At 40.4% G+C, this 23,205-nt stretch overlaps 1 protein-coding gene across 6 annotated transcripts in view; it reads left to right on the top strand.

The window, feature by feature from the left end:
- mid2 (midline 2) overlaps positions 1–23,205 on the top strand; it is a 149,939-nt gene that overhangs the window by 76,237 nt on the left and 50,497 nt on the right. The window lies entirely within an intron of this gene.

Below are 23,205 nucleotides of genomic sequence, written 5' to 3'. Positions count from 1 at the left end.
ATGGCAGTAGCAGCTAACTTATAATCTCCTTCTCACTCATGGCAAGCAGAGGAGAGGAAGTCTTATTTGTGCGTAACTAATCATGGGATGTGGGTCAGAAAGTGGTGTGTGTCTTCCATTACTTTTCCTTTTTCTGCTTTTTCCCATCATGTCCATGACTAAAACTTAGCGTAACATTATCGATTCCATCTTTAATCACCTGTAACTAATATTGTCATTGATTGGTCATTGCAATGCTCCGGTCAGCGTTCCTATTGGCCATTAGTACCACTAAGTAAAGTCACTCACTTGCCTGTTTGACCCTTGTCTCACTCTGTTTGATTTTGACTTCCGGAATACCTTTCACATTATTTCCTCCAGCTGCTGTGTGCCCTGAGAGCTGCACTATCACAAAATGATTTCCCTCACATTAGCAGGGAAGGTAAGCTTCCCTTGGGCAAGAGGGGTGGATATTTCAGGAGCGAAAATGCCGACAAGTTCCAGCACTGTTAAAGACAAAATGTGGTGCAGCTGAAACTGCAGGGAAGTGAGTTAATTCCCCAGGCAGCTGTTGAGCACAGCTCTTTGCTCAGAAGCATAGAAATTGGTGTATTCTAATTGACAGACCTCAGTAATAGTATTTTTACTTTGATATACATAAAAGACTGCACTTAAGAGGTACCAGTCTTTAGATTTTTGTTTGCAATACAATCAGATTTACTGGAACCACTCCTGGCTAAGATACATTCTGTTGTAGCAGTGAATATCTCATCAACTGCTACTTTGGAAGTGTCTGTTGCAGGCTCATTAGAATGTAATTTAGATCAATTTTGTGGCAGCCTCTTCCCCAACCACTTTCAGAGGCTGGGTACACAAAATCAAGAAGCTGAAGTGTACACTCCACACAGGAATTTAGTCCTGCATGTGTGATCAAACAGTGGAAGTGAAAAGGTGTAAAACTGCAACACTGAAAGTGAAAAGTTCACTCTATCCGTCATGACTGGTCGCAGCTTAAGAGTTGCACATTCAGGCTTTGCAATATTATAAATTTGCAAGAATTTCTGTTCCCATTCAAGTCAGCATTTTGTATGTTGAAAGAACTTTGGAATATATTCTTATTCTTGCCAAGTATTGGATGAGGAGGTTACTTGCACATCTGTATAGTAAACATATAGCTGGAGGCTTCAGTGAGTTAGACTAGTCTACTTTCAATATTAATTCTTGGCACGGAGCAGTCATTCAACCACCAGTGACCCTAAAAAGTTACTGGTCCCTACCAAGAAACAGTCCAGCCTGGTACCCATCAAGTAGTCGAGTTGTTGTTTTTACAGCTAACACAATTTTTCTCCAGATTTACAAGGTAGAACGTAGAAGGTAGCCATAAGCACATTAAGACAAAACACACACAGACAGAGTGGTAAAGATAGATAACGTGCACTCTGGTGAACACAATTTGCAAGCGTCCATGTGTTTAGACCAACTGAACAGTGATAACCTGGTTACTTCATAGTCTCACAGTTTAGTCACAAATCAACTCAGTTTTCAAGAGTCAAGTGACAGAGTGAAACTCAGTTCAACCTGGAGCCTTTTACATCCGACTGGAAGCATTCATCAAGAGCAGTAGCATAGTAGATTATACTGTATATAACATGGCTCAGTGGTGCTGCCCTTTGAAATGAAGAAAGAGACGGCAAGGAGCAGATGAAGAAGAAGCAAGACAAAGACAGAAGGAAATGGAGAAATAATGATAAACTGATCACATTACAAGGATAAGTTGCTTCTTCGTCTTCTTCTTTACTGCATTTCTGTCATTGCTGACTCGTGCTCTTGAGGGTTTGAAGTTTGTGCACTTTAGCATCAAGTGCTAATGAGCTGACATGGTTGCAAAGCCTATAACAGAGCTGACATTCGTGACACCCTGCAATAAGCAGCAGATCAACTTTAAGAGTCTGGATCTTCAACTTTCGGGGCCGTCACGTGCAGCGCAGCTGTGGGATTTTGTTGTAACTTGTGCGTGTCTCTGAGGTCTTGACAGGTCTCGTGGTCTCACACATATGCATAACGTTTCCAGGCGATTATTGGATTAATTCCTGTTTATGAAGAGGCAAGTCATAGCACAGTGACTCCACCCCAACACCACCCTTTTGCCCTCTAACGCTCCACTCTCTTCATTCCCTTCAGTCCCTTCAGTCCTGCTTCTTTTCCTTTATCCTCACTGTTTTCTTCATTCACCCTCCTACCCCTCACATCTTCTGCTCCCCCATCTAAGCTCCTTAAGGCACTGTCTAACTTTTTTCTGTGCATCATGTCTGCTCCTGCTGCTGACTCCACTCCCGCTGTATTTACACCCTTTTTGCTTTGCTAAATCCAGAGGCGAGCTTGTGCATGTGCACGAGATACACATTTATACGCATTTAATCACATCCACACCCGCAAACACGCCAGTGCCTTATGACTCTCCTATCATAGAGACAGACACGGGAAAATACACAAAAGAAAGCACAGCTCACCTAATCTGATTGTATGCCAGACATTGACAGCAAGGATTTTTAGAGGAAATGAAAAGGCTGAAGTGTCAACTTCTCCCCTCCTAACTCCTTATTTTTCATACAGTCACAAATATCTTACCGTTTTGCCCTCATATACAGATTCCCTACTGTTTCCATCACTCTCCTCTCACATTGCCGCTGTGTTTCTCTCATTTTGTCAGTTTAGCATACAGACGAACATTATCCTTCCCACCTGCTTTCTGTAACTCTGTTTTTCTTTCACATCCCTCTCCCTCATTTGGCCCGTGGCCAGTCTGTCTTGTTTTAAGTAACACCACTCCTGTCCGCCCTCAATCGCCCACAAAGCCACACGTACTGCAGCAGCATATTGCTGGTAAGAGGGAGACTCACAGCCCTCCAGTGTGTTTGTGTGCATGAGGGTATATGACTGCCTTCAAATATGTGCGCCTCTGTGCGGTATTCACAGGTTTCTGTGTGCCTGCAAGCACATGTGTGGGTGTGCATGTGTGTCAAAAGCAGATGCTATAAGATAAGGTCGAACATGTGAGGAGTGATTGGGAGCTGAGTGTATGATGCCATTAGAAATCAAGGCTCCATCTGAAGAACAGTGTGAGATGGGCCACACTTAGTCAAGCTGACAGAATCACCAAGAATCGAGTAGAAAGCTTTTAGCGTCTCTGTGCGCTGCTCCTGCCTACGTGGTTATCAAGAAGTATGCATCAATGTGTGTCTTTGTGTATGAGCCGGAACCCGTACTTCACTATGCACGCTCCATCAATGCATCATGCATGTGTTGTGAAAGTATGTCACGCCAGCTCATCATAAAAATTTAGTGGTTTTAAAAAAGGAGCTTATCAAATCACTTTCAACCGCTACATCATGCATATGCACAACTTATGCAGAGAGAGGATGGGCTGCTTTTAAGAGCTTTAGTGTCAGCAGGGATAAAATACGTTTCAGGCAGAGGTATATGACCGACATTACTCATCTCTGGGTTTTGTGTTTATGTTTGAGAGCCGTGTACAAATTTATACATTCAATTTATGCATTATAAATGGAAGACTCTTCTCACTTTTCTGCTATAAAATGAGGACAGGGTTCACTGCTACAGCTCAGTCCATGTTATTCTCAGTTCAGACAGCTGTAGTGTCTTATTCATTGATAAATGAAGGATCCATATGATTTACTAAACTTGATCTAGTATAGATTACTCCACGGGTTTTTTTTTTCTGTTTATACCGGCCAGTGGTAATTATCAATTCAAGTTGTTCATCATGTAGAAAACTGAGGTTCACTCTTCAGTACAGCTACATAGAAACGTTCTGTTTTTTCTGTGACTTTTTCACGACACTTTACTTATTCGGTGACATTTATTTTGAATAATTTCTTAATTTACCTCAACTTTTTTCCTATTATAAAATATGTGCCACATTTACTTTGTCTGCAAGCCTTAAAGAATTTCTTTGTCTTAAGAGTTTTGTGTCCCATTGAACTATATTCATTCATTCATACTTGCCAGGATAAAATTCTAGGGTTATTGCTTCTAAGAAGTTTAGATATTAAAATAATCAACTTCTAAAACGCTGAACATCAGCAGTAAATATTTAAGGCCTTACCATGCTTTTTTTGTCCTTTTTTTGCCACCTCTTCTTATTTTTTTCTTGCCTGTTACAAGGCTTAAAACTGGAATTCGGGCAGTTGAAGGCTTGAGTATATTTTCGAGTAAAGCCGTGAGAAGCTGACAGCATAGCAAAGCTTAGCTGAGCCTCTGACACTTTTGACACTCAAGGAAAATCATTTTAACTAAGCAGCTGATAAACACAACTTTTGGAGCATATATATGCATACTTAGAATGCATTCATCCCTGTGAGAATGACTTTTGTACTTGTGTCTTTTCTTAAAACGCATGACCTCGTTTTGCTACAGTAACCGTATACATGTTCACATGTAACATTGTTTATATATAACATGTTTATATAAAACATTGTTTAATGCATGCCAGATCATAAACGCATTAATATTTATGTATTTTAGTCAGATCACTGGCAGCAATAGACCTCAACATAAGAGGATTTACACTTTAATCAACAGTAGAAAGTCATCTGATTATGCTGATGCTTTCTTTCCACGGACTTTCAAGCATTTTGATTCCAACCTTCCACATAGTGGCACATTATTTGCCTGCAATATCTGATGAGCAAGCATTTGCTGGTATTAATCTGCAACAATCCTTGGCATAGATCACATTTATATGAGGGGAAGGGAGGGGCACTGTTTGAGGAAACTGATGACACACAGAGTCTGTGAACATTATTATAAGGCCTGATTTAGAAATTACATTTTAGTGTCTCTGGGTGGTTTGTGAGATCGTGAAAGCTTGATGACACTGACTGATTTTAATCAAGATATAACAAGAGCTCTCTCAGTCAAATTGTTAAATGACATGTGCCTGCGTCGTCCCAAAGCTTTTTTTGGCTCAGGGACAATGGACAAGACAAAGTAGCATAACAGGAATATTTATACAAAATCTGGAATGTCAGCATCCATCTTCTGAATTTGTTTACCCCAAACACACATCCACCGAAGTGAGGTATTTGTGTATGTATATGCATTCACACAAAGGCCCATTGAGTCACTGTCTGTCTTCTCTTTTGTAATAAGTTTTAGTGCCTGTGCAGACGCTTCCCTTTTGTGTGTGCTGTCTGCGTGATGAATTCTGCATGTTGCTGTGAGGCTGCCAGGCAGGAACAGCGTGTCGCCGCTGGGAAGATACTTAGTTTGAACTAATGACACCAGTGTGAGATGAACAGCACGTCTTCACTGACCCGAGGACAACGGGGACCTCTAATTCATCCCTAAAACTTAAAATAGCCCGGTGGTTAGTGTTCTCTGAGGTGCACCCAGGGAACAATCATCCTAGGTTAATAACAGTTTACAGCATTGAATCAGCTCTATTATCTGAATGTTGGAGAGTGAATTTCATGCAATTTCACCTGATGCTTTGCCTCTAAGTACGCAGATAATTACTTTAGGTTTCATTTTGTGCTTTCTTTTTCTTCTTGTAGTATTAGTTACTCAATTCCTTAAGTTTATAGAGCTACTTTAATTAATGATTTAATGCTTACAATGGGGGGAATTACTATGTGTAGTGACAAAGGGGTCACTCATACTGATAAACCAGCATGCAGCCTCTTTATCACATGATTTTGCAGTTGCCCTCTGCTTGCCCTGCATTTTACTGCTCATTGTTGTGGTCGCTGTTTTCAGCAGAAAAAAAGGTCCTGATAAATCCACTGTACAGAACAAAAACTGCAGACATGCAAGGTTAGCATCTAGCTGGTGTACATACTGGAGCATTACGCAGCTAAAGAGCCAAATATATCCCTTGGGCATTAGTGTAGACCAAAACTAAGGTAATGGGAGATTTAGTATTGAACTTACATTAGCAAAAAAGAGCTGCTTCATTCAGTGTCTGAGCCTGATTGATTGAAACTCTTTTTACTTTGTTGCCTCATTCATCTATTAATGCAAACTCCACACTGTGGCGTTAAATTAAGGTAGATAATAAACTCTGTGAGATTTTTTGCATTTAATAATTTTTTATATCGCGTTTATCATAGGTGCTAACCAAACAATGTAGAGCACAGCTGATAACTGGAAGCAAGCTGAGTCTCATTTGCATTATTCCCCCTGATTTTTTAACTCAACAATACAGCATCTTGTTGATAGTCATTTTTAGTCCCACATTCTCATTATGGAGTGCTTTTTCATTTTTGGAAGACAGCAGCTCTGTCCACTTCACTTTTGGCTCCAATAGCGCCGGTTTTCTTTTTAGCAGCTTCACTGCTGCAGCTGCTTGAAATGTAAAACACATTATTTCTCTTTCATCACAGAGCTGAAGAGTTCAACGAAACTGGCTGTTTAGAGCAGCAAATGACCAAAACTGGATGAAGGCCATAATACTCAAGGCTGCCTAGCTTAGTGAGATACCAGTCTTGCATATCTGCTTTACAATCACACTTGGTTTAACAGCATCTCATACATTTTGTTTTCTCTTTTTTTTTTCTTGCTTTCAAGGCACTGAAGCAGCGTTTCTTATCCCTCCACCACAAGGCTACACATTGCAGCCGACTTAAGCAATCCCATTACTGTGACAGAGAAAAATAGTTTCTCTGTGAAGGCCAGTCAGTCAAGAATGAGTTGGCTTAGTACAAAATCACGAAACCTAGGAGAGAAGAGCAAGTAAAATAAAGCAGTAAAGCGCTGATTGAAAAAAAAAGGAAATATTGGCAGGTATTGTGATGAATTCCTTTGAAAAAACCCCAAATCTTCTCCCTCTGGGCAGCCATTATTTCAAGATTTGACTCTCGCCCAGTGAACTATAGAAAATTTGAAAAGAGCGAAATAGTGCAGAAGGTGCTCATCAAAGATTTTCCAGTTTGAAAAGTTGAGCACAGGCATATGCAGTTGTTGAGCTACTGATTTGTAGCGTTGGCTGCAGGAATGTAAAATGAACACATGGATAAAGATACATGGGAAACCTAAGCATGGAACAAGCATTCTTGCTGCTAATGCCTCTGTCTGTTTTATGTGTTGTGTGATATTTTATTGTGTTTTTTATATTTTTTTATCGTTTGTTTATTGTGGACACTTGTGTAACTGCTGCATAGCAAATCACCCTTTAAGGTAAAAAAAATAAATAAATAAAGTTAAAGTTGAAATGTTTAAAACGTGTTTTCATTTTGAGGATACATATCTTTAATTTTGCCTTGCCCCAGCTCATTCATGATAATATTCTCATCAGGTTCATGTTATAAAACATCACACTCCTAAATGGGGTTTATTCAAAGTCTTGTATAGAACTACGTAAATGAAATCATTTAAGCTTTTAATATTCCTCTAGATGAATTAATACAGTGTATGCATTTACACTGGTTCCTCCTTCTCCGCTTCTGCTCCCACAAGGGAAGCAGTATTTCTCTGTATTTCTCACGATTGTTAGACAAATGATTTCAAGCCACTCTTGTTTACTCTTTTACAAAATAAAGTATCAAATTAGGCCTAATTCTATCATTGTAAGAGGGACTTTGAGCTCTGACTTCATTCAGCCTAGCCATGCTACAGTTGCCTCACAGGAGACACTTATCCAGTCCAAATTCAAGGTTTGTGATTTTGAAAAAAGACTTTTAGATTAAGTCGCAAGATGAGGTGTTGGATGGAATTTGTTTTCTTCCGTGATTCAACAGTTGAAGTGAGTGAGTGCCTTCACAAGAATATTGCTCATGTGTAAGCAGAAGCCCTCAGTGCCTGCAGCCACACCGGCGTAAAAAAAAAAAAAGAATAAAAACATCATCTGGCAACTCAGACACAAAATGTTCCTTTTTGAATTCCATTCCTATGAATCTTTTGCTTCCTAAAACATACATATGAATTTCAAGCATGTGCAGATACTTTATCATGAGCACCAATATCTAACACAGTGACATATGTAATAAATAGGAACCAAGGAAGTGCTGTATGAAGTCTGTAAATAATACAACATTGTACTATTGAACTTGAAATGTGTCATTTTCTTCACACTACAGGTCGGGTAGTTATTGCTCTGAGGCTGTGTAAAGTTAACATTTTTCATAGGTGTAGGTATTACAGGAAAATCTGGAAAGTCCATCTAACCAATTCTGATTATGCTTTTACCATAATTATTATTCTCCAGAAATATTCAAATCAGCGCTACAGCAGAAAACAAAGAAAAACAGTCTCTCTAAAAAATAAAGCTGTTCTTTTTGGAATTTAAATTGGAAAAAAAATACCTGTGCCTCTCTGTGTTCAGTATGGATTTATTTCTTCACATCATGAACACTAGATCAGTGCTGAACCGTGGTCTCCTGTGAGGGGAACCAGACATCCAGCAGCCAGCCAGAGTTGGAGGGTTAATGAAAGATGTACACCTTATTCAGACTCATACAATGTTGGACAGGATTCTGCCACGAGGGCTGAAAGGAAAGCAATGGAAACACAATAGGACCATGAACTGACTTTCCAATCTTGAGTTATCTCTGAGCTTGTTCGTTTCACGTGACAGAGAGATTGAGAACACAGGTTAACAGCACTGTGCTCCGATTTCCCGCTCTTAAAGCCGATGAGAATGGAGAGCGCTGATGCATGCTTAATAGCATGCAGGGCTTCTTTTATGGATTCTAAAAAGGGACACATCACCTCTCCTCTCTGGCCACTATGGTGGTGACAGCAGCAGCTAGCACCCTGTCTGCTAGAGCTCCACTGAGACGCAGCCACAAGTGTGTCTGAGGTCATGCATACGGTACAAACATGGAGGCTGCATCCATATATTCATGTAGATTCTATGATATAAAGATTGCTTTTTCATGCACACTTTATACCAGAGACACAGATGAGACTCTTGCTCAAAAATGGCATTTTTCTGTTATTGTAAGTGGCATGTATATTCCTAATTGACTTGTTTGATAAAGGAAGAACGGCTTTGTCTGTATTTCATACTGCTGGGTGTTTACCAGGAAGCTCTGTATGTATTATTTCGAGATGTCCCTTTGGAATATTAAAGTTGTCAGTGCTCATAGAAGCCATTAACTTGATGCAATTACCTTTTATTCATTACTGAGGCCTTCATTGTCCTATGGCTTAACCTCACAGAGAGGATGTCAGGGAAATAAAACATCTGTTGTGTGGCTTTATTTCCTCAGTTCTGCAGGTGACAGCTTAATTTTGCTTATGCACGATTATAGAATTTCAACAATAATGTAATTACTGACGGATGTAGATGTGTTTTAGTACAACAGTCATTGCTTTCCATACAGTAACCTCCATCCGCCCAATTTTGGCGTCACTGATCTGCAAGACGGTCCCTGAAAGTTTCTGGTTAGCTAAGGTTACGGAAAGGAAGTGCAGCTCCCCAGGGAGTCCTACAGAAAGGAATGTCTGTTCCAGATATTAACGGCAGAAAGCCAACCGCACAGAAATGCAGGAACGCAGGGAATGTGTCTCTCGTATTCGTGGCGAGCCCATTGCAGACACTGTCCAGAGTGGTTCCCAGCTCTATAACTCTGGTGTCTGGCCAAATCAGCAATGCATAGCAGTGAAGCTGAGCCACAGCTAGGGTTATGTGATTTTGCACTTGGGCTGTCATCCTTTAAGATTTTTTTATTTCCTTAAGTCTGCTGGAGCTTGAATTTCCAGCGTGAGTCCATTGTCACAGTGAGAGTCAAAGATATATGTCAGAATCTTTATGTGAACAGTGATAATCACAGTTTTTCTTCTTGTTAGCATCACCTCTGCCTCTTAGATTTTCTTGGCCCCCCCTTTCCTCCTCACATTGCTTTTGCTGCAGTGTCCATCTAATGTTTTGGGCATCTAGCCAGCAGCTGGCATGGTAACAAGTGTCATATATAGATGTTATGTAGCTGCCATCAGCACTAGAGTTACATGACCTCATCTATAAATACATGATAGTGACATGATTTACTGGCCTGCGTCCAGGACAGGGCCAGACCAATTAGATAAGGCAAAGTACAGTGGAGATAGAGTAAATCACTTCACCCACCTTGAAGAAGCCAGTTCATCTGTCATGGTGGACAGAGCTGCTTTGATACTAATAGAGACAATCTGTCTTGTCACTGACCACTGCCACTGTGTCTGCAAAACAGGAGGGGAGTGTGTTTTCTTGTCATTGCGCATTTTGCGTGCAGGTGTGTGTGCATTTGTCTGATTTGTTGCGTGCATGTTGCTGACTGCAGCCTGGGCAGATGAGAGTCAGGGTCTTTTTTTCTGTTCTACATCTGAATGCCTGCAGGGCCCAGTAGGGGGTCACAGTAGGGTGGCCAAGATAAAACGCTCAGGGTGGAAACCTCACTGTCTGAAACGGGCCTCTGGATGGCATTGTCTACGATCACATTCAATACCGCTGAAACAGCAGCAAACATAAAGCTACTGTTTCTCTTTCTAACTCCATTTCTGCCCCCCACCCCCACCACCCCACCCCATTTGCTCGTTATGTAGCGCTAGTGAATTTCGAACATTCATTCCCTGAAGTCCAAAGCTCAGGAAACCCATTCAATAAGTTACATGGCTGTAAAATCACACTATTAACTACTGCACAAAAAATGAGGTTTGTGCAAAAGCTACATTTTCAGTCTGAAAGGCAATGAAATGGAGAAGTATATTTGTGGCAGATTGAGTTAAAGCCTCCCTGGGATCTGTCGAGATAAGCAAAAGTGTTAGAGGAGGTTGGAATTTAAATTTTAGACAGCAGTAAATGGATCTTCAAGTTACAGATGCTTTATACCTGAGCCTTCTGTGCCTCATTTTTCCCACAAATGATGACTCAGAAAATGATACATTATTTTGCATTAAGATGCTCATCAGCAGGCAGCAGCACATCGAGCTAAATTCCAGCACACACCTTGACCGGTGTGGATCTGTGCATTGTATCCCCTTGCTGCTGGCACCAGTGTTGTCTGCTTGCACAAATTCACCATTTACTGCCTCTGAATCCTCTCACCTAAAAAGGAATCAACTGAATTGCTCATAACCTTATCACACTCTCACAGAACCAATCCTCATTTCTGTTGTCCATGGGCTCAGATGAACTCCTTTGAAGGTTTTCTAGAAGCTTACAAATGTAAAGCTTTTAGCTCAGTAAGTGTCAATCACACCAGATTATTGTTCCTGTTGTGGCGCTCGAAGGTTTATAAATATGACGTGCACAGCGGCACCAGGCTCAGAGATGACAGACCAAGTCCAAAGAGATAGTAGATTAATTTGTAGGCCTTCAATTATTCAAGATCAGATAAAATATGTCGTTTCGAATGGGTCTGCTGTTTGCAGTGGTGGCTGAAGCTGTTCTGTCATGTCTGCTCTGTATCTTTAGGCAACTGCCACAATAAAACCTGTTAAATTTAAACTGAGAAGTGGAGATATCACTAAGTCTTCGAGATAGGGCTCTTATTGTCACTGCTATTTAGTTTTTACAGTTACAAAAGGCAGCATGAAGAAGTGAAGGACAAGGAGATGAAGGTCAGGGTTAGAGACGGAGCGAGAGCTGACATTGTAGAAGAGCAGGAATAAGAGATCAGAAGTGGGACAGAAGAAAAAGCGAGGAGTGGCGGCAGGAAGCAGAATGATAAGCTATAGGGATTCTACATTGTCAACATTTACTAGGATTCACACGTCGCTGCTCAAAATTTAAATGACAAGCCCTACGTCTACCCAACAAGCCTCCAGCAAACCCACAGGTTAGGCTTCAGCTCACAGCCCGTGTATTTTTTTTGTTTGTTTGTTTGTTTTCTCTACTATTTTATTGGATGCAAGATACTTAGAGAAATAATTGTGTATGCTCTAGATTTTCAAGTATTCACTTGACACTTCTATCTAGAATACCAATGAGGCCAGGCAGTCAGTAGTGAGGAATAAAAGCAAGAATCAGAAGGATCTCTGACTGCAAAGACAGGTGACACAATTCAGTTAGGAAAAGATGATGCAAGGTAATGCTTAGAAAATTTGTGTTTAAAAATTGATAGAAGATTGCCTAACTGGAATTTCGATATGGGCTTTCTTCAAGAGTTAAATGTGAAGATTGACACCATTTTCCCATAAGCCAAGTAAATATCTAGATCTCAGCCACATATCTTGGTTTCACACAAACACCGTCAACAGCTAGCCTGGCTTTGATAGTGAAATTCACATACCAGTAGACCTGGGCAGCAAAACGAACGACTGTTGTAGCAGCGATAGACACTTCATCAATATGATGTCAGATGCAAACTGGCATGAAATCTATAACAAAATGTTCACTTTCATGAGCAAGCCTCGAGGATGCTCCGTCCCTGGCTCATAACAACCTTGTCTTTCCATGGCTGCTCTGCAGGTCTCCTTAGGTGTGGTAGTCTGCAGGTTCAGACTGGGGTGGCGAAAGGCCCAGGTGGTCACAGACGACCACACCTAGGGAGATCTGCACAGCCCTCCACTGGTGGAGGCTATGACCCAGCAGGGAGTGGGGTTTTCCCTTGCAAGATGGGCTCAAATAGCCACCTTCACATTAGCGACACACTCACAGAGACTTGCTTCAAGGGCTGGGGGACTTTATACCAGAATGCTGAGGAACACTAGTGCTGGGTCTTCTTGTGATAAAGTTATTACATGTGTGTCTTGATAAATAGGCCAGTGTGATTAAATTCAAGGGAAGGTGGTTAAATTCAAATAAACCTCCTTCTCCCCTGGCTTTTTCCCCTTTTTTACTGACATATTGAAAATATGTCAGTAAAAGATAAGCAGTAATTATATCAAGTGAAGTAAAACTCAATAGACTTATATTAACCGACTCTGTGCACCAGCAAATTTAAAGCTTGGTAACTGAAATTTTATTTATTTGTTTATTTATTTATTTATTTATTTATTTATGAAGATTCTTATTCTAAGTTGAGATAATCGGCCTCTGGCTCCAGCTTTATATTTACTGTGTAGATGTGAAAGTGATATCGATTTTCCTAAGTCTTGACAAGAAAGCAAAAGGTCTCATATTCAGGCTTCTAAATATCACTCTTTGTGCCTGTCTGAGATCTGTCTTCTGCTACGTTTTAGGCAGGTTTTTGGTGATGCTGATTTTAATTATCAGCATCAAGTGTTTTGGAAGATTATGGAATAAAACTAAGTGACACAAAGAAAAATTTGCTCTAATTAAAGTGCAGTATGCCTACAGGGAAAGGAAACTGACATTCTGACAGTATGTTGACGCATGCTGTCATATTTACTGAAAGACAGGTTACAAGGGTGAAGTGATGAGTGATGCAGTGATGATGGTAATGGCAGTGAGATCATTCCTAGAAAATCACATCTGCCTCCAGCCTGAATCTGTTGCCTCTTCCAGCCAGCCTTGTCTCACAGGGGGAAAGTGGGTTTGAGTTGCATGTACCAGCTCAACCAGAAAACCTTGCACATGCAGCATTTGAGAAGTGCACATGAATTTTCCACGAGTGTTAACGTGCTGTGCTCCATGTGTCGGAAGTGAGATTATCCGGTGTGTCACTTTGCCATGAGTGATACCACCAAGGACTCTCAAAGCTGCGGGGCTACAATGAAAACTTCACAACTGTCATGTCAGTTATTCACGGTGTTTTCACAGGCGAACTGTACACAACACTCAATCTCAGTATCTAAAGGGAATAAAAAGACATTTGTTCTGTGTCAGTCGTTCCCAATGGCTTTCAATAACTTTATGTTTTCGTTAGAGAGAAAAATCTAAACAGAGACAGCAAGCATAATGTAGAGGTGACGAACCAGAGAGGGCCAAGTTAGATGTTAACCGAATGTGACAAATAATGTTCACATCGTATAAAAAATGTTTGGAGCTCTTGTTTATTTGCAGCTTTTGTATATTTAGTTTCTTATTCCATTCCAGTGTCAAACTGTGGGCTGAGAGAGTGTGACAATTAGCTTGTTTGCCATAGAAAAACTGATTATATTGAAGTTAAATCTGGGCAAAAAAATGAACATTATGCCTCTGTTAGGTCACAGAGTTTTTTTTGTTTGGTTTTTTTTTGGCCACAGAATCTAATCAGCTTTTTAACTACATAAATTCCCAGCCGATATTTGTCACCCGCATGTAAATGTGGCTTCTTTGACGTTCCTGCAACTCTTTCTCTCTTCCTCACATTGGGTGGGTGCTGTGGTGCTTAAAGGCTTAAGGGGAGACTTAGTGAGAACAACACCTTGGTTTCAGCACAGCATTCTTTTGGATCAGCTAACCAGGCAGCGCTGACGGCTGTGGTTATCTCACTTCTGTCGCAACTTCTTTTTTTTTTTATTTGCACAGTGCTCGAGATCAAATAGGATTATAAAACTTAATCAGAAACACATCCTGATTGTATTTATTAAAGCAAAAAGATGTCGGTAGGAGATTGATGCAGCAAGTGTAGAATTGCACAACTGGTATAAAATTGCCTCTGAAATCAGTGGCTCCATTGAGGGGGAAAAACAACATGAGGTAGTTTAATGCTTGTGCACGCATCCACATCATTTACAAAATGTACAAAAACCTTCACAGGTTACCCAGCTAAGCAATCAGGGTGTCTGTATTTTTCTTGGCACACCTCTCCTAAAGCAGCCACTTGTTTCAGCTGCTTCTCGTGATGCTGCTAATATTTGTGAGGGTGCAAACAGCACAGCGTGACTCCCTGTGGTGCTGCGTACCTGGCTGTGCACTTCGGATTTTTCTTCTTGACAGCTCACATTAATCTAGGTTAATGTCGGAAAACTTTTTTTTCCCCTTCCAGTCACTTAATTGCACACAGTTTTCTGTTTGCTAATATTTACTGTCTGCTAATGAGCATCCTCTGTTCTGTCCATCACTGATACTAGTTATGTCCCTGTTTGCAGAGTTCAGCGTGTATTTAAGAAACGCGTAGCAAATGTTTAAAAAACATTCCTGAACTAAATTAAACTATGGAAGTCGGTCTGTTACATCCACTGTTTGTGGGGCATAACTGGTGGAAAGTCAGCAGTACTTTGCTGGCATTTTTCATTGTAGCAGTGACTCAAAGAGTTTTAAATACACACAGCAAAGCAACAGCCTCTGGGTTTCCATCAGTCAGAATGACTCAGACCCAACACACCGCTCTTTCTGTTATTGCATTTTAGAAAATAAGACAAAACGAATAACCGTGTCATATGAATATGCCAATGAGCCAGCAGCTAGATAATTGTATTACAGCCATTGAAATGTGCCTGCATGCTGCTTGTCTGCCTGTGTGGCTCTTTCTCTCTTTCTCAGTCTCATTGTCTCTTTCTCTACCTTGCCTGGTTTTTCGTGCAGGAGCTATGCGGGCATTTTTGGCCATATTAATATGTGGCTATAAAATCCATTTGCAATGGAAATCAATCAGGAGGGTAAATAGGAAAGTGAAGCCCGTCATTCTGCCGGCTGCTTCTTGGAGCCGAAACTGTGGCAGGTGAACGTAGATGACAGGTGCTTCGTAACAACCCATGAAATTCCCACCTAACAAGCTGGTCTGTGTCCTCAGTCTCACATGGAGCATTTTTTTCTTCCAAACCCAATACTGTATTTCTACAAAAAAAAGAAAGAAAGAAAGAAAATGACAATCGGTTCATGTGCAAGCGTTTGACAAAAGATTTGTTTTTATGCAATCCTTAGTCAGATGTTATATAAGCAGGCTAAAATGTAATGATAAGTAACGCTTAAGAAATGTCAGAAACATATGGCGTATTTGAGATTGTCAAAAGAATAGCAAGATTCTGTTGTATATTGTAGAACCAGTTAGCCTGACAAAAGCCTGCAAGAATAACAAGCCAGCTTTTTGTAGATAATGCCTCAGGAACCAAATTGTTTTTCTCTGTGGAAATGGTTCCAAGCACAAAAGAAAGAAAGCAAGAAAGAAAGAGAGAATCTCAATTTTGCTCTTCCCGTTTCATACTGAGGTCAGAGGTGAAGGTCAGCTGCAACACAGTATCTTTGGAGGCAGCAGGTATTTTCACTGCATTGCTGAAATACAGTTCATTGGAGCTCGTGCTCATTGGCTTGAGAGATTGAACCTGGATTATCTGGTTAAAGGGCAGCTTCCCTGTTGACTAGGTTATTCTACTGTCAGTCAAGGCCTATAGTTTAAGATGTGAAACACATCAGAGTAAACCCTTTTGGCCTTTCTTATAAAAAAGAATTTTCCAACATTTTGGGAATTTGCTTGTTTGCCATAGAGTCATGAGAGTAGATCAATATCAATTTAATATCTGTGCGTTCAATAGAGGTAGCGCTGTGACTTGATAAGCCAAGCTCACCACAGTGAAAGGAACCAATGGAGTCTCAGGCTTCTGCTGCAAGCTTTTTGTCTATGTGTTTTTCCTTTCTTGTGTTTTTCTTATAACATGACGCAGCAAGACCAGCACTGATGTATTACTAGCCCAGACATTATCAGGCGTTTGAATATGGATACAGTTGTACGAGTATTATCTGCCCTAAGCAGCTACATATTACCTTCACTGGAAATATCTTGATTTAATTCAACATCGTCATTGTCTGGTCAGGTATCTGTGGTCAACGCCTATACAGGGCAACACAACAGATCCAGACATGCACCTCAGATGTCTGTCACAGATAGGCAGAGCTGTTTTTCATAACTATCATGATCAGTACAGGGCTGTATTTTCCATTTCTTACTACTGACAGTGTTGGACACAAACTATAAATTACCATAAATGTTGTTGTTTTATTCAGTACACTTTTGCCACTCTATCAAAACTCTGCTATCTCCACAAAGCAGCCAAGCTGATGACGATAAGGTCTTTAGCGAGGAGTCACCGTGTTTGGCTACAGCTCAAGTCTTGAGGACAGGAATATTCCTTATCGGGCTCACTGTTTGTAGCACCACCAACCTAATGATATCATCTGCTGTGGATAAGGCTGGATGTGGATGACAGGGATTTGCTGTGAGCTGCACAGCATACGATTCAGCTGATGAAACAACTTTAAAGATCCACTCATACCTGCTGATTTTTAATATACCATAGGTGTGTGTGTGTGTGTGTGTGTGTGTGTGTGTGTGTGTGTGTGTGTGTGTGTGTGTGTGTGTGTGTGTGTGTGTGTGTGTGTGTGTGTGTGTGTGTGTGTGTGTGTGTGTGTGTATGGCATGGGAGCAGTTCAGAAATTAATGAGAACAGTCAACAGATGAGACTGCACGCATACTGAGCTCAAAGAGTTGAAACAGCTTCAGTCAGACTTCAATTTGTGCTTGAGCATCAAAACTGTAATAGGTATGGGTCCAATCCATCAGTGTTGTCTCTTGCTGTTAGTTCTATTCAGCTCTGTGGAAATACACAGTACCTGAAAGGAGTAATCATCAACAAAATGAAATATGAGTCAAATGAGGCCAAATATATAATGCTAAATGTATTTTTTGTATCTTGACAAAATCTATGTGACACCACTATTATAAATACCTGAGAAAAGCGTTTTACATACTGTATGAGTTCAGAGATTTTAATTCAAAGTTCTGTATCAGATTAATTTATCTGTGCTCTGCCTTTTGTTCTACCATGTTAAAAAAAACAGTGAAGACATTATTTTTTATAACTGGCTGAAAAGCCTGCACTTGTCCTCAAAGCATGTAAAGACGTCACACAAAGGAAGTCTCCTTCATGCATTTATGGCAGAAGCAAATTTTCCTAGAAGATTCCTGTGAGTTAGAATCCTCTTTGTGAAGACACGCTGGCTGTCATTCTTCATCCACTTGGTGTGTCAGATAGGAAGTACTGTGACATAAAGTCAACAATCTTGGAGTAACTTTAGAGAGACACCTGGAAGTTTGGCACACGGCGTTTGATTTGTTTGCCAGTTGCCATGGCATTCAATATTGCACAAATGCGCGTATCATTTGATGGTATCAGCTGATTGACAGCTAATTAAGTGGTTTCCCAGCCGCAGGGAAGCATCTGTTGCATCTTGTTGGATTGCTTAAATGTGGATGTGTAAGAAATTAAAAAGAAAGTTCTGGAATTCCAAAAACTTTTAATAACACTAAAGCTCAATACTGATGATTGTGGTGCAACACATTAATGCTAACAAAAGTGACATTTGCAGTAAAGCTGTTTCTTAAAGTAAAATAAATTGCTTAATTTGTCTTACAGAACTTTTTTCTTCTTTTAATTTGTCAGACATTTGCTTTATTGGTCTGCTGAATCTCTGCACATTTGGAAGTTTTACTTAATTAACACGAAACACAATTAGTGTATTTCTGTTATAGGTCAAAACCCAGCTGCTCTCTCTCTCTGAAACAAAAATACTGATCTTACTGAGCAAAAGCAGAGCTGCTCATATATGTGTTGTTTTTCTCCCTGTGAATTAATCCATGAAACGTTGTTGCACTGCTCTGCCAACAATCCAGTGTAGGCCGATTGAAATGAAACAGAAAGATCCTTTAAGCCCATTCAACCATATCACTGTTTTCTACTAACCCCACTTTATCTCAACCCAGGCACCCGTAATCCACAGCATTACATTCCCATCTCTTTACATTCAAATATCACAGTATCGTCAGCCTGTAATCTGATATGAAATTGTATAACAAAGAGACAGACGGTTGAAAAATGATCAGGAACAAGGCATTGCTTTATATAAAGTCTATTTCTGTTTTTGTTTTATCCCTTTCATTCTCTCTGTGCGTTCTACTTGTCTTTAGTAGTCCTGGGTCACTCTGTTACAGATCCAAACAAATAATTGGGAAGCTAAAAGCATGCGCAGGCCCGTGGAATATCAAAGATGCCAGCTTGTGTCTGGCCTCCTTGCTGCTGTTCAGTAGTCATGTCGATTCATTATTCCCTTTCAAACCTACAGAGATATTTTCTTGATCCTAATCCTCTCATGTGGCTAAAAACTAGAATTACTATTGAATTTGTGTTCATTTAGGATGACTTTATCTTATAATAAGCCTTAAGGGAAAAAAAAGCAAATGTGAGTCGTATAGAAAAGGCCTGTAAGAGGTTGACTGTGGCAGTAGATCTGTCCTTCCATACCCTTCCCTGGTTTCCTTTCATTTATTTAAATTCCCTGATAAGAGTTATAAATAAAAGTAAGCATCTTCTAGCGTTCTGCTCCCATTTATCACTGCACCCCTGCTGTTTTGAAATCCCTGCAATGAACATGCAGTTGCTTGCAGCTTGAAGGTCACATGAGTTTATTTGGAGTTCAGACATCTCTGGCATCCAATTCAGAGCTGCACAGCAGCACTCTAAATCTAATAGCTTACCTTCACTGTAGAACATAGCGTTTTTGCTGCATATCCATGTCTTTATGTCATGTCAGCTCAGTCCACAACAATCAGGGAGATCCAAACAAAAAGCATTAACATTTTAGCTAGTTTTAAGTGTCCCTACTGGTCTCATTAATTGGGCTCCAGCCAGCGGGTTATGAAACAAGCTCCACTCCCCGTTTGTTATACCCGGCTACAATTCAACGGTCTCAAGAGTTTTGCCCTATGGAATATTATCCTCAGTCAAAAACCCCGTTTCCCAGAAGGCTTGTGTTACTGACACATCCAGACTCTGAAAAGCCTCTTGTTAACAACAGCTGTAAAGTGAGCTTGTGCAGTTCTTTCTCAAGTTTAATCTCTCTCTCTTTCTCTCGCTTTCATTTCTGTCTGCCTAGTGTCTTGTTTCTCTTGTACATTGGGGGACGATCCCGAATTAATTAAGAGAAAAGACTTTGAAGTTGGATACTTGGCCTCGAGGCATTCTGTTCCATTTTTGTTGTGGTGGCAATTGCATTTTTGTTGTTAGGTTGTTGTAACGACCCACAAATTCAGCTACTGGACAATGTCATCTCATCAGGCAAGAGATGCATTTTAGCATAATGTACTGTTTAAATTGTTCCCCCAAAGGCACACTCTTGTTTTCGAATCATGTCTGATAGGTATAATTTCAGAATGCTTCTCCTCTTCTCTTGATGTGTGTTACTTCTTTATGCGATTACATTATTGAACTTGAATTTAGCCTCAGATAAAAGTCTTTTGATGTCTCTCTAACAGAGTAACAGTGAGTTCAGCCCTTGCTCCAGGTTGAAGAGTAATACATAACCCTGTAATTGGATTAGCTGTAGACAATTTCAGAAATTGCTAGTTGCTAATTTGTCATAGTTACTGTCTCGGTTACAACTGGAGCACAACACCGACAGTTTTTGCACAATGTTCGGATTGTCACCTTGTAGACACAAATGCCTCTACTTCTTTTTTTTGTACTTTGTGATGTAATTCTGTGTAATTTCATTTTTTAGCAGCGCCGTGAAGGAACTGTAGATTCTGTGAGCAGTGATGACTGGAGATTTAACTGTGATAGCAGTCTGAGTTAAATGTGTGTTCAATAAACCCTTCAATCACACGCAAATCTCCTGCAAGAAAGAAAGAGGTGTCTCTTTTTTTTTTCTCCCACAATCCGTCTCTCCGGTCTCTCTAGCCTCTGTAGTATAAATAGGGATCCGAGAAGGGGATCATCTGTAAAAGAACAAGACCCAGGAGCCCCTCAACACAGTAATGACATATGAGGGGGTGTTGATCTAACCCAAGACGATGGGCTGTCAGGAGTTGCACTTGTAAGTGAGCCGAGACGGACAGAATAAGGACTGAATAGCGAGACACAGAGTGAGGGAGGAGACAGAAAGCCAGGTTGAAGAGAGAAGAAATGTACAGTGGAAGAGAGGGAAAGCTCGTGAATGACAGAAAGATGGATAATAAAGCGAAGTGGAGAAGCAGAAGAGACTGAATGACGACTGAATTTGAGGGCTGGCCAGACTGGAACTACACCCTGCCAAGCTTTCCTTCTCCAGCCTATTTCCATCCCGTCAACCCCCTCCATCTCTGTCGCACTCTCTCTATTCACTCTCCTGACGTGCCATGGCTAAATGTGAATCAGAAATGAATATTACCTCATGCTAATAATCCTGCCTACCCCAGTAAGCTCCATCACAGACTTCAAGCAAGCGGAATGCACTTCGTCACTCATCTCTCTCAGTTTGATTTATATTTTCCCTCCACTCTTATTATTCCTCCACTCGCTTTCTTCCAGCTCTCTGTCTCTGTTATTTTTCTTTTTATATCCTTGAATTTCCTGCTTTGCGTGCCAGTAAATGTACACGGCAGTTGGTAGAGTTGATAGATTTCAGCCTCCAGCATCAATTTAAGTCCACAAAAATATGGCACAGAAATAAAAGTTAAGGTTGTGCTCTTGGTTTGCCGTAGAAATTAGCTCCATGTCTGTTTGAACTTTTCCGGGTAATCCTCGTCACTTGATGAGAACAGGCTGCACCAGAGAGAGTATTGAGATTAGTTGTGTATTCAGTATTTACACCCATTTTCTGGTAGATCAGTGTAGTTACTGCATAGCTAACAAATACAGCTTGTTAGCTTTTTAACCCTCTATACTCCACAGCTCGCCAGGGGCTTTGAAAGGCAAATCATCTTAAAAAATAAAAATAAAAATTTAAAAACGCCAAAATGACACGATTTATGAGAGCCTGAAACTACAAATCCAAAAAATAAAATCATTGGAGTTTTAACTTTCCAACAGTCCTTTCAGTAATCATCTGTGACGTGCACCTGGAAATATAATTAGATTTAAACTTTAAATCGTAATATTTCTCTTTTGAAAATTTGACCAAAATAAAGTGCAAGCAGTGTGATGACACACAAGACTTTTCAGATAAACTAGGCTGAACTGCAGGCTATGTTTACACAGAATAGAGAGGAGACAAGTATGATAAAAATGAAGTTTAAAGTAAATGTTGAAAAGTAGTGAAATATCTATGGTATGTAGAACCACCGTTGTTTTCCAGTATTGGTAAGCCGCACTGTTTTTCAGTTTTTCTGAAATAAATAGTAGAAATCCAAGTCTCATTTTTCCTGTTTTTTTAGGATTTATGACATTCTAACTATGTTATACTGCAAAGAACACAGTTTTGACTTCACTGTAATCCTAGCCATTGTGTGTTCTCTCCATAGAGATGCAGGACTTTGTATTGCAGTGAAAAGAGAAATCACACTGCGTGAAATTGTGGCACGAGAGAGAAAATTCTTCAGAAGTTCAGAGGGTTTACCGACAACCTGTTAATACTCAGCATAAGATAAGATAAGATAAAGTTCTTTATTTCTCCCCACTCCAGGGGAAATTTACATTGTTACAGCAGCTTTATTTACAATATATACAAGGGTGGCAAAATTTTTTAACAGAAAAAATAAAAATAAAAATAAAGTTTAAAAGTGCAGAGATGTGCAGTGCAAGAATGTCAGAATGATGTCAGCATGAAAGATGCAATGTTTGCATTTTACTGCAACAGAGTAAAGTCAACATGTCTGACCTGACACTTACGGTGTAATAATGATAAAAGCAGGGAGGATATTAAATCACTCAGATTTTGCCTTATGAAGTCATCATTCAATATACAAATGTTAGCCTGGTTTGGGTTGACCTTTCTTTTTGCCACTTCCTGCATATGACCATCCATCTAACCCTCGCTGACAGCCTCTTCCACCCATCCCAGCCTTTCACGCCTCCACCCCTCCCTTTATCCATGTTTTCCCTCTTTCCATTTATGTTTTTCTGTGCTCCAGCTCGACTTCTCTGAGTGGTTCAAGCTATCTTTGATGTCTGTTGTGTGTTTTAATGAGTTTGTTGTTGACAGTTGCTCTCCCTCCCTCCCTCTCCTTCTCCTTCTCTCTCTGCCACCCGCCCTGCCTCCGAGGCCGAGGCCTCTGGAGTGCCAACACAAGTCAGGCAGAACCACATCTACACACACACAGACAACAGACTTTGTGCGGTCACTTCTACACTTGAACAAACACATATGATGGTTTATTTACCCTGCAAAGTAGTAACATCATCTGCATATACACAGACATCAACATGTCTCTGACAGTATGGATGCTCAAATGTGTTACCAATGACACACACACACACACACACACACACACACATGCATGTATGTCGAGGACAGAGGAGTTTGTTTCCCTGCAGTCTCAGTGGGGGCAGCTGTATTCTGATGTATTAATCATCTTCGTCTCCAGCTTGCTAATTAATGACCCATCTGTCCCCACTCACTGATGTTCCACTTCAAACTCCCTAATACACAAATACACACAAACACACACACACACACACACACACATACACACACACAGAGGGCTGCGACAC

Source organism: Amphiprion ocellaris, chromosome 13, assembly GCF_022539595.1.
Source record: "Amphiprion ocellaris isolate individual 3 ecotype Okinawa chromosome 13, ASM2253959v1, whole genome shotgun sequence".
Taxonomy (NCBI): domain Eukaryota; kingdom Metazoa; phylum Chordata; class Actinopteri; family Pomacentridae; genus Amphiprion; species Amphiprion ocellaris.
The sequence above is the reverse complement of the archived record's forward strand: the minus strand, read 5'-3'. Positions and strand labels throughout refer to the sequence as shown.